This window comes from Pleurodeles waltl, chromosome 6 (assembly GCF_031143425.1).
Source record: "Pleurodeles waltl isolate 20211129_DDA chromosome 6, aPleWal1.hap1.20221129, whole genome shotgun sequence".
NCBI classification, from domain to species: Eukaryota; Metazoa; Chordata; class Amphibia; order Caudata; family Salamandridae; genus Pleurodeles; species Pleurodeles waltl.
The window spans coordinates 446,852,586-446,868,597 of record NC_090445.1 but is presented as its reverse complement, the minus strand read 5'-3'; the positions used below and the strand labels follow the sequence as shown (position 1 = coordinate 446,868,597).

The window sequence follows — 16,012 nt, the reverse complement described above, 5'->3', positions numbered from 1 at the left end:
TGTAGTACCTCGGGGCGAGTGTGCGTCATAAAAAGAAGCAGACGTGAACAAGTATGATAGTAAAATGTGTTTGTTTTCATCTGAGTATATTTAATGATTGTCTGTGGGTATTCATATCATTGAAACCTGTGAGTCATTCCAGTACGAGTGTACATTTTTTGGTTAATTATTCAATATATTTGTTTCAGCTTCATATTGACTTAAAACTTAAAGTAAATATGTGCAAAACACAGATAAAATTAGCAAAATATAAATTTGGATAAACAATGAAATGTCAAAAAAATATTATTAAACTAGGAGCCCTAATTATGGTTGAGGTTACAAATGTTAGCCTGTTTTTTCGGGCCACCGGTTTGCCCATAACTTTGATGCCCATTCTACTTTTTTGTCCAGTTTGGGGAATATTTACCACTGTGGGGAAAAGTTGTTGAGGAGATCTAAAATAGTAATTTGTTATATACAAATGCTCAATGTAACTCGATTCAAAGGGCATTCCATAACTCAAAAACTGTAGAATGGAGCTTTACCACATAGAGCACACAGTCAGAGCACACTCCAGTGCGCCACATATCTAACAGTGATGTTTCGTCCTATGCTCTAATATATTCTCGAAATGTATGTTTCTAGTGAGCAGGTTTGCGATACATGCAGTTTTATGATGAATCCAACACTCTTTAGAAAGCTGATGGAGATTTCCAAAAGAGTGAATGAATTGCAGGCCAAAAATATCACAAAAAACGTAAATCTGAGGGGGCATGGCCAAGCCGAACATCGAGTAGGATGCAGTCCTGCAGAGCTCAGCTTCTCCTCGACCTAATGCACATCAGTGGCACCTTTTGCTTGGAGGCTAAAGCCCCTAATTGGATTGGCTTAAGTTCCCAGGTGAAGCTTGCTACCACATGAGAGGATTCCTCGATGGAGATGGGACGCTGCCTGGGTGAGTTCTCCCCAGCGGCTTTGCTGTAATGGGAGAGGCATGGTAGAACATCATGACCCTGGGCTCTGCCGGTGACCTCGGGGCAAACCACCCACAAGTCGAGACCTCGCTGGGCCTTAGTGGCTCTACCTGCACATCGGTAACAGGAGTGTCCCCATGGGGAGAGGGACCTGCTTTGGGCCTCTCCACAGCTGCTTTCGGCCCCCGCACCGACAGCACAGCACCCGTCCTCCTCCAAAAACACCGCAACCTGGGAGCACCGACTGATCACAGTGGAACGGCTGTATCTCTGGGCCAACTAATCACTGCCGGCTGCACCCGCTCCAACATGTTCTGCAGACAGCCACACCCCCCTCTCTTGGGCTGCACAAACTGGGAGACCTGTGAGGAGGTAAAACGAGGCGCTAGGAATATGGACAGGGAGGCACCTACCTGTTGTTGTCCCCCATAGGGGCTTATGTGCTGAAGGCGAGCTAGTTCGAGATGAGTGAACCAGAGATTGACTCAAACAGATGATGCAGTCAACACCTACACGATGAGTCTTCTGGCCAGCACATACCACTATACTCATCTCTGGCAACGGCAGAATGCTATGTCACAGCTTTAAGCGTCCACAGGGATGCAACCTGACACTGGCCCCTAGACTCACCCGTCCGAGGAGGACATTCAGCTAATACTGTGATGCCCTGTGATGCCTGTTGCGGTGGAGGACTTGAGATATCTAAGAAGGGGAGAGAGATAGCCCTCAATGGCTATCCCTGGGCCCCTCACGCTCTCTGTGTTATGTCCTGCCTGACCTACAGAACCTAGAGAGACTTACTCCATGAACTAACATGTCATAGCCACAGTGGTGACCTCTGCGCCATCTCCAAATCACACGGGCAGTACAGTCAGATAACAAATGCAAAGCTCAATATACCCCCCTGCAGAGACGTGAACTCCCATATTGGGGACACAAATAACAAATCACAACAATTGAGCCCAGCATACACTGTCCTAGCCCCGCCTACTGCCAGTGGACTTTCTACTGGGTTACACCCCCCCATGCAGTGCTCTCCACTCAGACTCTTGCGATGCTGTCAAGGGTACGCATCATAAGGAAAGCTCTGTCACAGACATGTGAAATCGAATAGGTGAGGGGCCACGCAAACACAATGACCCGCCTTATCAGAGCAAGAAGCCCCTAACCACCCCAGTCACGCAGGAATATATGGACCATTTCATGACCAAAATGCGCTCTGAAATTGATCTGCTTGAAGAGACTTAAAGTCCTGTCTACAGGAATTGTGGAAAGAAGTGAGCGTTGTGGGTCAATGGGTGGATGATTTGGAATGCACAATGGAATCCAGAACTGAGGATCAAGAATTGCTGTGGCAGAAGGTACAGCATTTAGAGGAACAAAATGCAGACTTGCAAATAAAACATTAGAACCTCAGCAGACTCGATAATATGAGTATCTGGGTAGGGCCATAAAGGTACGGAGGGAATGGACACGATGAGCTTCACTAAAGATCTGTCCCAAGCGATTAGCGGTAACCCAGATCTGCCAGCACCCTGACTGGATCGAGCTCACAGGGTTCCCATTACTTTCACCAGAACAGATGTGACTCAGACAACCTCACACGTGCATTATTTTGAGGAGAAGGAAGATACCTTGCACATTGCGTCCTCTGGGTAGGTCTCCGAGCGGGGGACTGGCTGCATCTAAATACTATGCCAGTCCTATGGAACGCTTGTTCCTATGAAGTCTTGTCCTTAATTGAGGATGGTCTCCCTCTACATGTGACTATTTGACGTGTAGATTTTTTTGAGTAACTGACTCGAGTTTCTGTGCTTATATTCTCAGACAATCTGTGGTTTTCTATTGTAGTTAAGGAGAAGTGTTTTTCACTGTTTGGTCCTGATGAAGCGTCACCTGATCCGTATGGACTTTCTAGGTGCAAAACATATTGACCTGTTGTAGTAGTTGAAGGAAATTCCTTCACCCATGTCTTTGTTTTGCTGGTAGAGTGACTGAGTATTATCTCTTTTTCAGTACCAAGTATTCTTTTAACCTTCTCCAAGACCCTTCCTTGATCAATAAACTGTATGTTTTCTGCAGAGTTTTGAACTAATTTTATCCCTTTTTTCTCTCCTGTTCTTTTCTTGCCTGGAGGTTGAAATTTTTCCCTATACTTTACACCACAGCACAGATTATCAGTAAAGATCTCCGGCAAAGAGTCCCCTTCTTAGGGTGCCCGTCAGACATTGCAGTGCCACTCTGACGAGGAGCAAGCCCTATGAAGAAGCATGACATCCAATAGGATGTGTGAGGGTATTTGCTTCTAGATAGAGAAGTGCCTAGTGGATTTCTTACTTTTCTGGAACAGTGTATTCTTGTGTGTTAGTAGGAAAACACTGCATCAACTGCTCCCTCACAGAAGCAAAGTCCTTATTGGGCTTCCCCAGGACAAGGGGACCGAACTTACCCTAGATATCCTAAACCAGGTGCCGATTGGTCCACGATGAGACTGGCAAATGGTCCTTAGAGGTACTAGAACACAATGACTAAGCAATGGGACTCCATCTGAAGCAAAAGCAGGCCTTGTCTCCCACCATCTAAGAACTAAATGGGTACCCTAGCCACTATCATCCTCATCACAGAATAAAGCCTCCCCTCCAGTGTTCTTACACACGCTAATTCAAAGGGGCATTATTAGGAGAGTTAAAAGGAGGAAGGCTAAGCGCTGTTATAAAGACTTGATCACCTGCCCTCCATCCCTCTTCTCCCTCAAGGATTGCCTCCAACTTCAGACTGTCCTTCCAGTAAGACTTCTATGCCACACCTTTGAGAGCCACACCTCTAGTGGGGACTTCCAACTGCACCCACATTGCTAATGGCCAAGGACTGTTAGACTGGCCCTGCTAGCCTGTTTTTGTTATGTGTTTTTCATTACACCCCCTCTACCTCGCCTCCCCCTCCGGACACAGGTTAATCAGATCCAGTACACAACCTGCATAGGCAGTGGGAACAGCACCAATTTCCGCCCACACTACTGAAGTTTTACCTACCCATAACTTACATAGACCGCTAACAGCAATAACCTTGCCCACATTCAAACTGCTATTACTCAACGTTAGCGGCCAAAAGCCGCCAAGTAAGCTACACCAAATCTAGTGCTATCCTCTTCCGCAAGATTCTAATATAATTTTCCTACAATAAATCCACCTGCTTAAAGAGGATCAATGGCACATGCGTTACCTGAAATTTCTCCTGGACCTGGCCCAAAGACTTTATGAGAAGGGGGATAAAATAGGTTCTCTACTTGAGAGCAAGATCAGCCTTCACAGAACTAAGGGCCAGATGTATCAAAGTTCCATTTTGCCTTACCTAAATAGCGAATTTTAGGTAATCGCTATTTAGGTAATGCAAAATGGAATGTAACAAAATAGCGATTTCCTAATAGCGATTACTTGAAATTCGCAATTGCTATTAGGGAATCACTATTAGGGAATGTGACTCCATTCATTCCTATAGGCCTGAAGGCCCATAGGTGCAAATGGTTTTGCATTTCCTAGTAAGAAATGCAAAACTAAGGATGCTGAGGGCCTAAGGCCCCCTTTGAGGCACCTCCCCCCAAAATATTGGGCTATTGGGCTCATGTAAATCGCATACATGCCCTATGGGCATGTGTGCCCTACATCACACTTTAAAAAATGAATTTTTAATGCATTTTAAAAAAATGGACATGGTTGCCTCCAATTTGGAGTTAGTGGAATTTGCATTTCCTAAATGCCTAGTTCGCATTTAGAAAATGATTGATACATGTGCAATGGGAATCGTAAATAGGAATTCCCTATTTGCGATTTGCTATTTAGGAAGCGCAATTTGCGATTCCCTATTCAGAGTCGCAAATTTAGGGAATTGCAAAAAATTGTAATTCCCTAAAATGGCACTGTGATGCCTTTCATACATAGTGAAAGGCTATTTTGCAGTCGCAAATGGTGGAATTTACTGATTCGCACCGTTTGCGAATGCAAAATCCTTTGATGCATCTGGTCCCAAAATTGCTTATATCACAAATCTGCATGTCTAAAGGCACTTAGATGAAGGGGTAATCAAAGAAATGAGCCACATTTCACACATTCTACCAGGCATGGAAACTTGGAAGCAAAAATCCAACTGATATACACTCCTACCTACAGTCTCCATTGATATCTCAGAACTTTGCACAGCACTCAAACTATTCCCAACAGGGAAATTCCTGGTTCCCGGTAGTCTCACACCTGAATTTTCCTCCCTGTTGTGCAAGGCCACTTACTCCCCCGTATAACTCCTTCTCGCACTCCACTAGCCACACACTGACAAAGTGTGAAGCAGGGCTGACATTCATTCCCAATCTGGGGAGAAACCTCACACATTCACTTCAAAATAAAAAAAAAGTCTTATGTACTAAAGCTCACAGTAGTCACACAGGACATACGTCCTTTGCAAACGTGAGCCCCATTTCAGTGAACTGCTTCCTCGAATCAGTATCTGAGTCTCCACATCACTGCTCACCTGGGGGATTTGTCGAGGGTGAATTATCATAAGCCATTCCGGAAAACCTTAGGAGGTGGGTCCCATTATATCTCTCCTGTCTGGGTGCATCATCTTCGCTAAGGTGAACATCCTACCCAGACCTCTTTACCTTTTTCAGCCCCTCCCCACCCCCATTTCCATATCTGACATCCCCCAACTACAATCTCATACATGTTTATTCATGTGGAACAAGATTCTTATGATTATAAGAATTCTTATACTTTCCAGAGACAAAGGGAGATTGATCTGTCCGAACCTCCTAGACTACTGCTGGGCAGCTCACCTTTGATACATCTCTGGGTAGGTAGTATGAGAGAGTATGAAGCATTGGTTCCACATGGACTGCGCAATAGCCTGCCATTCACTGCTAGGACCTCGCTTTGCTCCTGCATCACTCACGGATAAAAAACGCTTACAATGAAATACTCATGAAAACAGTCCTGAAAATATGGGATCACACAGCAGTTAAGAGATTGGTCTCATAACCACCCCATTCCTGAACACACCAACAGCTAGAAACTCTAATCTCAACCCATCTTTAGACCCCAAAACTTTCCCAGACTGGACTCAAGAGCAATGCAGGACCCTAAACGATCTCTTTCAGGGATAATACATTAAATCATTTGATCAATGCAAATCATAATTTCATATTAGTGAGAAATCCAGACTCTTTAAATTTGTTAGCTCCAACATTGAGTTTTACACGCGACCAACTCTTCCCCTGCTACAATAATACTCATACCATTTGAAAACCTAGTATGCACATACTCGGGCTGAAAGGTTTTATCTCCAGAACATATCAGGTCTTGCAAGACTTCAAACCTACGCCCTCACACATGTATCATTTCCGGTGGGACAAGGACTTACACAAGGACATACCATCAAAAGACTGGGAAGGACTCTGGCATGACATTTCCAAAGCTCTACACAGTATATCCCAGAGGTAATTGGCCTAAAAAAGTTACTAACTTATGGTACTTCACTCTGTCACACCCACATAAAATATTTCCTATGGCCTCATAATAATGCTGGCGATGCAGGTCGGAAGAAGGGACATTCCTGCACATAAGATGGTCTGCCCGAAAATGCAGGTATTTTGGAAGGAGATATTGGGTCATATCAAGGGATCGCAGAAGACCTACTGACAGTGACTTTGGACCTGGCAGCTTCAACTATGAAAGGAATAACTGGATCCGACTGGATACTTAATCAGCATATGAAAGGAGCAGCCAAGTAACTAATAGCTCTATACTGGAAAAAAAGAAGCCCCCCACATGACACTCTGGTTCCAAAAGGTGTGGCAGGTGGTTGCCCTGGAACAAATCATACATTGTTTAACATATTCAAAAAATAAATGTTCCCGTACACTGCAACCTTTGATAGCACATATGTCCAGGCTAGAATACCAGTACTCTGCTGTGAAATGACTCCACGGACCCCAACTTTTTAAGTGACATGCAGGGCACATGATGTCTACTCGCTGATCAAAGAAGACCCCCGTGCTTTTCACATCCACCTATCCTGCACCAAATAACTACACCCACAATCTCTATGCCTTCTTGATCCCTACATCCCAAAATAAAGCAGCCTCTTTGGGGCCACATTACTTCCCCCCACAGGACTACATTTTCTGCATCCTAACACTCAGTGCTCGATGCACACATTTTTGATAGCCTAGGCCTCTACTACCGACACCGGCACTCTCACCAAGACTCCCAATCCCTCTTACATTCCTGTTCCTCTCCACCCCCCACACATTTTGTAACATGTCACTTTCTCTGGCATGAAGGTGATAAGACCAATCTCTTTGGATTCCCTTGATTTCGCAAAGGCATTGTTTGGTCTATATATTCTCATTGGCATGACTGCAGTAGTATTATTTGAAAATGAATAAAGTGACTTGATACGAAAATTAGTAATGCTTGCTAAAGGTTGGTTCATTTTCAGACAGGGTATGGCATAAAATTGAGGCCCTCAAAAGGCATGCATAGTATTGTATCCACTAACTATTTCGCCTAATAAATTCCAACATCTAAGCATTTTGAAGCTATAATGAGTGATCAATATAGCATATTATGAGTTTTGCCCTGTCAAATTAGGTATGATATACAAATTTTGATAGCTACCACAATAAAAAAACACAAGCCCAGATTTTTGCAAGCTATTTTTGGCATTGATAAATGTTGACATGTTTGACCTGCCAATATGTACCTGGGATAAATTGTGGGGTGAGGTGTTTGCTGCTAAAAAGTGGGATTCTAGAAGTTACCACTGTAAGGAAATTCCTCCTTGGCATGGTTACCCCCTAAATGTTTGCCTTTGCTAATGCTAAGTTATGATTTGAAAGTGTGCTGGGACCCTGCTAACCAGGCCCCAGCACCAGTGTTCTTTCCCTAAACTGTACCTTTGTCTCCACAATTGGCACAACCCTGGCACTCAGGTACGTCCCTTGTAACTGGTACCCCTGGTACCAAGGGCCTTGATGGCAATGAAGGTCTCTAAGGGCTGCAGCATATCTTATACCACCCTGGGGACCCCTCACTCAGCACATGCACACTGCCTCACAGCTTCTGTGTGCTGGTGGGGAGAAAATGACTAAGGTGACATGGCACTCCCCTCAGAGTGCCATGCCAATCTCACACTGCCTGTGGCATAGGTAAGTCACCCCTCTAGCAGGCCTTACAGTCCTAAGGCAGGGCGCACTATACTACAGATGAGGGCGTATGTGCATTAGCACTATGCCCCTACAGTGTCTAAACCAAACCTTAGACATTGTAAGTGCAGGGTAGCCATAAGAGTATATGGTCTGGAAGTTTGTCAAACACGAACTCCACAGTTCCATAATGGCTACACTGAAAACTGGGAAGTTTGGAATCAAACTTCTCAGCACAATAAAAGCGCACTGATGCCAGTGTGCAACGTATTGTAACATACACCCAGAGGGCATCTTAGAGATGCCCCCTGAATACCAATTCGACTTCTAGTGTAGGCTGACCAGTTTCTGCCAGCCTGCCACAAACCAGACATGTTGCTGGCCAAATGGGGAGAGTGCCTTGTCACTCTGTGGCCAGGAACAAAGCCTGTACTGGGTGGAGGTGCGTCTCACCTCCCCCTGCAGGAACTGTAACACCTGGCGGTGATCCTCAAAGGCTCACCCCTTTTGTTACAGCGCCCCAGGGCATCCCAGCTGATGGAGATGCCCGCCCCTCCGGCCACTGCCCCCACTTTTGGCGGCAAGGCTGGAGGAGATAATGAGAAAAATAAGGAGGAGTCACCCACCAGTCAGGACAGCCCCTAAGGTGTCCTGAGCTGAGGTGACCCCTTGCCTTGAGAAATTCTCCATCTTGAGTTTGGAGGATTCCCTCAATAGGATTAGGGATGTGCCCCCCTCCCCACAGGGAGGAGGCACAAAGAGGGTGTAGCCACCCTCAAGGCCAGTAGCCATTGGCTACTGTCCCCCCAAGATCTGAACACACCCCAAAATTCAGTATTTAGGGGCTCCCCAGAACCTAGGAAACTAGATTCTTGCAACCTGAAGAAACAAGAAGGACTGCTGACCTACAAGCCTGCAGAGAAGACAGACGATGACAACTGATTTGGCCCCAGCCTTCCCGGCCTGTCTCCAACTTCGAAAACCTGCTCCAGCGACGCATCCGACAGGGACCAGCGACCTCTGAAGCCTCAGAGGACTGCCCTGGACTAAAGGACCAAGACACTCCAGTGAACAGCGGCCCTGTTCAAAACTTGCTACTTCTTTGCAACAAAGAAGCAACTTTAAAAGACTGCACGTTTCCCGCCGGAAGCATGAGACTTCACACTCTGCACCCGACGCCCCCGGCTCGAGAGCCAGAGAACAAACACCTAAGGGTGGACTCCCCGGCGACTGCGAGCCCGTGAGTAACCAGAGACGACCCCCCTTAGCCCCCACAGCGACGCCTGCAGAGAGAATCCAGAGATTCCTCCTGACCGCGACTGCCTGTAACAAGGGACCCGACGCCTGGAACCAACACTTCACCCGCAGCCCCCAGGACCTGAAGAAACTGAACCTCAGCGCAGGAGTGACCCCCAGATGACCCTCTTCCTTGCCCAGGTGGTGGCTGTCCCAAGAAGCCCCCCTGTGTCTGCCTGCACCGCTAGAATGACCCCCGGGTCCCTCCATTGTTTTCTACCTGAAACCCAACGCCTGCTTTGCACACTGCACGCGGCTACCCCTGTGCTGCTGAGGGTGTGTTTTGTGTCCCTACTAGTGTCCCCCCCAGTGCTCTACAAAACCCCCTGGTCTGCCCCCGAGGACGCAGGTACTTACCTGCTGGCAGACTGGAACCGGAGCACTCCTGTTCTCCATAGGTGCCTATGTGTTTTGGCCCCCTCTTTGACCTTTGCACCTGACCGGCCCTGAGCTGCTGGTGTGGTAGCTTTGGGGTTGCCTTGAACCCCCAACGGTGGGCTGCCTATGCCCCAGAACTGAGACTTGTAAGTGTTTTACTTACCTCCTAATCTAACCTTTACTTACCTCCCCCAGGAACTGTTGATTTTTGCACTGTGTCCATTTTGAAAATAGCTTATTGCCATTTTTACAAAGACTGTATGTGATGTTGCTTTTATTCAAAGTTCCTAAAGTATCTAAGTGAAGTACCTTGCATTTAAAGTGTTTAATGTAAATCTTGAAGCTGTGGTTCTTAAAATAAACTAAGAAAAGATATTTTTCAATTTAAAAACCTATTGGCCTGGAGTAAGTCTTTGAGTGTGTGTTCCTCATTTATTGCCTGTGTGTGTACAACAAATGCTTAACACTACCCTCTGATAAGCCTACTGCTCGACCACACTACCACAAAATAGAGCATTAGAATTACCTACTTTTGCCACTATCATACCTCTAAGGGGAACCCTTGGACTCTGTGCACACTATTTCTTACTTTGAAATAGTATATACAGAGCCAACTTCCTAAAACCACATATAATGGAATTGAATGAGACGCTCGTAATAGGGATGTTAAAGATTGTTATGCATTTATATTTCTGTGCATCATTAATAGGGTGCAGAATGTGTTATCACACGCTATTACACATGTAGACACTGATACAGTGCTGATGCGTTTGAAACAAATTATCCAGGATGTGCAGAAATTTGTTTTTCTGATCTGTGCTAACTATGCCTCAGTTTAGGTGTAACTGCCATCTTGTTTTAGATGGAAGTCATCCTAGTCAGTCATGTATCTTCCGCTGCATATCTCACTATAATTGTTTATGCAGCATGTAATCAAGAAGATTAGCACTCTTGTTTGTTTCCATTGCTGTTGTTCTTGCTGACTATTTTGAACTTCCTCGGCTCAGTTATGAAACTTTAACAATTTCTAAAGATCCTTCCATTATATCACTGTGCCCTAGTCATTTATATAACATTCTATTTCATGCATCTAATCTGTTCTACCATCTCTGGACAACATTAGCAGAGAGAGGACAGAATATTTACTCATGTAGTGGGATAATGCTTAGGTGATAAGGCAATTTAAAGTTTGTTTTTCTTGTCCTCTGATTTGCTGATGAAATTATGGTTTTGCTCACACCACGGTGATTATGCATTTCTGTTAATTTCATATGTGAAAATAATGTATAAAAACCCTCAATTTTGGTGCTGAGCCAAAAGTATTTCCTGTTCTTCTAGGGATGCTGTTCTTTACTCTCCCGATTTTGCTGCCCATTTGGGACTTGGAATAATTTCAGATTTTGCATTTCTCCGAATAACATTTATACTGATGATTTATATTGAGGTTTAACACAGTCTCAGATCCAGTGAATGTGGGCATTCTGAATGAGCTAAATATTAGAGTCTCTAGAATGTCAGGCTACCCCGCAGCACATATTAAGGTAGCAGAGGGTGTTTGCATGTTAAAGAGCACTTCCTTTCTGCTTTTTGAATTCCCAGTCTTTAGTTTTACCGCTATGGATCTTCCGGGTGCATTTTGCTAAGAAACCACCAAAAGTATCATATATTTACTGATTGATCCTCCTGAGGGTCATGAATGATCCCTATAATATGTGAAATGAAGCTGAACCCATAATCAGGACATCACACTGTCGCATCTGGCAGTTCAGGATGGATGCTGCAATTGGAGCAGGTTCTAAGCTGATTTGCATATGGCTGGGTCCAAGCTGAGGTGGCATGGTGGGTGAAACAAGATGGACTGGGATACAGCCAGAGTGATCATCAGTGGCTGAGAATAATTAAACAAATCTATCCATCACTTTGTTTTAGACGCCCTGGGATTAGTAAGAAGTCACCACATATTCACACTGTTATTGGTTGGTTGTTGACAGAGCTGTGCTGTGATAGGTTGAACTTTGGGCTGGCGGTGTTGGGATTGGTTGTTATTTGCTAGCTTTTTTTGTGTAATTTTGAGTGAAAACAATGGGTGCTGTGTTAAAAAAGCCAAAAGGTCCTTGTGTACCTGCCATGGAAGATCAAAAATTACTCACTAAAGGAATACCTGCATTTGAGATGATAATGAACATTGGTTTTAATATGTGTACATGGATTTATGAATAGCACAAATATACCTCTTCTGACATGACTTGCAGTTTCCTTTAGAGGGTGCTTTTAACATTAGAAAGCTAGATTTCTTGAGAGAAAGTATGAATGATAGAAAGCTATTACATAGACCTTTACAGTGTGAGGAATTGAACATGTGGGATTGGATGGCTATAGGAAAGAAGAGAAAGAAAATCAAGAACCAAGTGAAGGGTTATTTGACAGTGGCTTTAAGGCAAGTGGGATCAACAAGAAAGATGCTGGAGAGAAGACATGATAGAAGGAGTGAGGGTTGTCCCTACACTAGTAAAAGAGATGACAGACAAAAAGAAAACTAATAAAGGAGGCAGAGAAAAACAAAATCAAGGGTCAGATGAGTATAACATTTTTAAATGATCTTTTATATTACAGACACCCTCCATATACGGACTGAATCCAGAGAGCATGTCCTGTAGCATCTGATATGGGTGCAGCAGGAGATAGTACAGGTGTACAACCGCAGAGATCAACTTTGGGTACAATTGTGAGTGTGTCAGCCAGTGCCCCACCTGAAATTATAATGACGACTTTGCTGATTACCAGTAGAGATACTAAAATGTATCCAGTTTCAAATGACAGGTCTGTTACCACTGCTGTTATTGAAGAATTCCCTTAAGAAAGACTTATTAATTGTAAGCTTTTAACAATTGAATTTGAGGAAACTGTACAATGAACAATTGACATGAAGATATTATTGTCAAACATTGTGGATGAAATAAAATACTTGATCAAGGAAGCAGCAAGATGTGCAAACAAGGCACATGATAGACTTGAGGGTTTGGAGGATGGACATGAGGCTGACATCAGTAACATGAAAAATGTGAGGAGAAATTATAGAATGGATCTGAAAAGAATTAGGTTTAATAACTTTAAGAGCTCACATTGAGGATCTAGTTGAAAACATAAGGGAGTGGAGGGATTTGGAGAAATAAAGAGAAATGTGAATGAAAGGGGTTACCGATATAAAGAAAGTTTCAGAGACAGGAGGGTAAAGCAAACGGCCCATTTAGTGATTCAAAAATGGGAGGAATTTCAGAATTTCCCCTAAATGAAGTGCATAGAGGAAACTATTTCCATATGCCTTGGACCAGAGGGGTTCTTATGCATTTACAACAACATTTCCAATATTGTCAGAGGAACCTGACAATCATTACAAAAAGATTCATACATTGATAATTTTGAAAATGCTTTGGATTGGCTTAAATTCATTGTTTGAGAGTGCATTTCCTAATGACTTGTGGTCTGAGTGTAAGATTGCTGTTGCTTGGTCGTCAACTGAGGAACAAGCTAGAGTTGCACTTACTGATGATCTTTCTGAATGGTTGGTGACAAATACAAAGAGTTGATAGAGCATTTGAAAAACGAGGTGCCAGAGAAAGCCATTAACTCTGCAAAGATTTTAAGATCTTCACAAAAACATCAGTGCATGCTTATCATGAGAGACTCAAGCAGAAACACAGTGGAGTCAAACATTTCAGCATCATTTGCACTCATGATATCAATGTCCTATTCTGCACAGATGACAAGCAACCTATTCTCTCCCTCATGGACAAGACGACCAATAGTCAGATCAAGTTCAGTGCCGACATAACTAAAATCGCCCACTGGATGAAGACCAATTGTCTAAAGCTGAACACCAACAATACAGAAATCATTAACTTCAGGAAGAGCACATCACCACAGTACTGTATCTGGAGGCCAACAGATTTAGTACTGACACCCACCCCACCACCGTCACTAAGAACCTTGAGATCGTCATTGACATGAAATGCGACATGACCACCCAAATTAATGTTGCCACCGCTTCATGCTTCCATACCCTGAAGATCGTGAGAAAGATTTCCAAATGGGTCCCAGTCAACACTTGGAAAACTGTCTTGCCTGCCCTGGTCACAAGCAAGCTGGACTATGGCATCACCCTGTATGCCGGGATCAACACAAATCTCATCAGAAGGCTACAGACCATTTAGAATTCAGCAGCTCAACCTCCCATGGCACACTCATATCACACCACACCTGTAGAAGCTCCACTAGCTCCCATTTCACAAACAAGCACAATTCAAACTGCTCACCCTCACTTTCAAGGCACTATATAACTCTGGCCAAACATACCTCAACAATAGCATCTGCTTTTAGAAACCTTTCAGACACCTCTGCTAATCTGGACTGCTACCTACACAATTTCAACGCTTACAAAAAAACAGATCTGGAGGTTCAGCCTGGAAGGGCCTCCAGCTAAACATAAGAGCCTGCTCCTTACTTCTAGAATTCCTCGAAAAGCTGAACACCTGGCTTTTTCAATTGTCCCAGTGGGCCTTATGTGTGGCTAGACTCACATCTGCTCAGCACCAGGATACTCTCTCTGGTTATAGTGTGCGCTAAAAATCTGTGTAACATAACATAACATTACATCCCAAGAAAGAACATCACTTCCCAAGAAAGATGGTGATAGTGGTTTTGTTTTTACCTTTGTGATGGATTTGTGTCTTGAGTTTAGGTCTCAAATTCAGCAAACTGTGATGTGTTAATAGACAAAGTACAGATGAAATCTTAAAATATGCCAAGTACATTAGTGATTGCTCTAATGTGAAGCAGAAAAAGATCAAAGATGGTGGTTGCCCAGACAAAGCAGGTTGAGAAAAATAGCAAGTATCGATTGATTGGTTTTGATTTGGGTTACATGCCTTATGGCAACGCTAGAATCTATGTGATGTATTCAATGCAAGGTGTCAGGATGGGAAATGAGATGGCACATACACCAGGCTATGGAAGAGGGGGATGTGAATAATTCTGTAATTAATGCAAAACTTGAAATGCTAAAGAGCACTGCTTGTCATTTCTGCTTTAAAACTAGTAACTGTAAGCAGGAATGCTGACAAAATCTAGATTGAATCCAGACTGATTTTGTTCCACAGACACATGAGAATGTATGTCAGAAGCAGACACAATCATTATTCCCTGATCAACAAGCTCCTGGGCAGAATATGCAAGATCAGAAACAATTTTGCATGAATATGCCCATAGTCCAAGTGTTGCAGCAAAATATGAAAAGAAACATGCCATATAACCCTTGGTACCAACAGATTCCAGTGATTCTAAGCAATGATTTTCCTTGGCATTCTCCGGGAAATAATGATCAAAGACAGCTCCTAAGCAGGGAGAAGGATTGCTAACTTGGAGCAGTCCCAGAGGTAGACCGCAATGGCAATCTATTGATGATGAAGTCAATGACCAAACCCTTTCTTTCTTAATAGATACAGGGACTATCAAATCAAATCAAATCAAATCATTAACATTTATAAAGCGCGCTACTCACCCGTACGGGTCTCAAGGCGCTAGGGGGGAAAGGGGGGGTTATCGCTGCTCCAACAGCCAAGTCTTTAGGAGTCTCCGGAAAGCGGAGTGGTCCTGGGTGGTCCTGAGGCTGGTGGGGAGGGAGTTCCAGGTCTTGGCCGCCAGGAAGGAGAAAGATCTCCCACCCGCCGTGGAGCGGCGGGTGCGAGGGACGGCAGCAAGTGCGAGGCCAGCGGAGCGGAGGGGGCGGGTGGGGACGTAGAAGCTGAGGCGTCTGTTGAGGTATTCCGGTCCCTTGTTGTGGAGGGCTTTGTGTGCGTGGGTGAGAAGACGGAAGGTGATCCTTTTGCTGACTGGGAGCCAATGCAGGTGTCTCAGGTGTGCGGAGATGTGGCTGTTGCGGGGTACGTCGAGGATGAGGCGGGCCGAGGCGTTTTGGATGCGTTGCAGGCGGTTTTGGAGTTTGGCGGTGGTCCCGGCGTAGAGGGTGTTGCCGTAGTCCAGGCGACTCGTGACAAGGGCGTGGGTCACGGTTTTTCTGGTGTCGGCGGGGATCCAGCGGAAGATCTTGCGGAGCATGCGGAGAGTGAGGAAGCAGGCGGAGGACACGGCGTTGACTTGCTTGGTCATGGTGAGAAGAGGGTCCAAGATG

At 44.6% G+C, this 16,012-nt stretch overlaps 1 protein-coding gene across 1 annotated transcript in view; it reads right to left on the bottom strand.

Annotated features, from left to right (window-relative positions):
- CDK18 (cyclin dependent kinase 18) overlaps positions 1-16,012 on the bottom strand; it is a 495,791-nt gene that overhangs the window by 214,186 nt on the left and 265,593 nt on the right. The window lies entirely within an intron of this gene.